Source organism: Aplidium turbinatum, chromosome 7 (genome assembly GCF_918807975.1).
Source record: "Aplidium turbinatum chromosome 7, kaAplTurb1.1, whole genome shotgun sequence".
Classification (NCBI taxonomy): Eukaryota; Metazoa; Chordata; class Ascidiacea; order Aplousobranchia; family Polyclinidae; genus Aplidium; species Aplidium turbinatum.
Window position 1 is genome coordinate 27,181,619 of NC_137478.1, and position 1,437 is coordinate 27,183,055.

General features: G+C 39.2%; 1 non-coding gene across 1 annotated transcript; it reads right to left on the bottom strand.

Annotated features, from left to right (window-relative positions):
• Window positions 1-1,040: 1,040 nt before the first annotated feature.
• Window positions 1,041-1,142, bottom strand: LOC145774950 (U6 spliceosomal RNA). The gene has a single exon (XR_014290118.1). It is a non-coding gene; the product is annotated as a U6 spliceosomal RNA (small nuclear RNA).
• Between the last annotated feature and the right edge of the window lie 295 nt (window positions 1,143-1,437).

Genomic DNA, 1,437 nt, shown 5'->3' on the forward strand with positions numbered 1-1,437 from the left:
TTATATTATTGGTAACGATATTATTCACAAAATATGTGGAAAGAAACTGAAAGAGATTTCGCTTAAAAGATCTGACCAAGCAAGTACCTTTGCTGCCGTGATGTGAAAAGCCTTAAAATGTGGAAATGAAGAGATACACATGTCATCCACCGAAATCTTTCACAGATTACTGTCTATAGCCTGTTTGTAGGGGGTCACCGGAATCGGACAAATTTTCATATGAACTTGCCAATGTTCCACAGTCACTTTTCTTAGATGACGGAAGTAGGCCTATGCGGAAATCTCAGACATCTGCATTGTTCAAATACATAATCTTGCAAAATGAGGATATTTTGTGCACTAATTCTCGATTATTTTGTATTTCGATTGTATTTGATGGCTGTGCTCTCATTCACTGACTTCCCTGGCCAAAAGTTGAGAATATGAAAAATTTGCTTGAAATGTTCATTCAATATCTTCTACGTGGGGAAAATACCAATATCAGCGTTGTTTTAGACCAGGGGTCACCAAATGGCGGCCCGCGGGCCGCATGCGGCCCGCCACGCTGTATCGCTGCGGCCCGCGGAAGTTATCAGCGTACAAGTATAACCAAAAATACTTTTCTTGAAGGAGTTAAAAAGCACGAAAGCAAAAAATCTTTCCTGGAAGCATATTTTCGCTTTGCATACGATTCCACCGATCGACCAATCAGATTATAGTTCTAGGTGGGGGTTGCTTAAAGTTATTCCAATGCGATGTCCAGCCACACTGTCCCAGTGGGTGATTAAAACGTCTGTTTTCGAATTTTGAAATTGTCTGTGAGCATAGGGTTGCTTACTTTAAGTTTGCAAATGTCATGTAAACACTAGTGCGAGTTTCACCGTTATTGTGTTTCACGAGCAGTGTTCTCTTTATGCAAGTTTTTGTTGACAAAATGGGTCGGTGTGCCAACTCAATTTATAATAAATTGGCAATATATTACATATAAATTTAGAGACTTTTTCTGATTATATTATGAAAATATTTAGCTTAGTAGGCCTACTGCAAAACTTTTTTTTTTAAGAAATATGAAACGCTTCACGATTTTGCGTGTCATCCTTGCGCAGGAGCCATGCTAATCTGTATCGTTCCAATTATAGTATATGTACTGCTGAAGCAAGTACTGCAAAATGTTGTTAATCAACAAATTCTTGCCACGCTGATGAGCACCGCAAGTGACAGTTGTCTATAATAAAAGAAAGACGGTTTTATAGATTCTCACAAAAAGGATGAAAAACCAACTCATTGCTTTTTTGAGGGAAGACTGTTCATAAATTACGACTTTTCGGTGATTTCCACAAGCGTTTGTTTCATGGCACCTGGTGTGATGATGTCTAGTTTAGCGTTGGTGGTGCCTTCAACATTTAGTTGCAGAATGGTCACTCCTTGACCTACAACAGCTGGTGCTGTTCGCCCTGA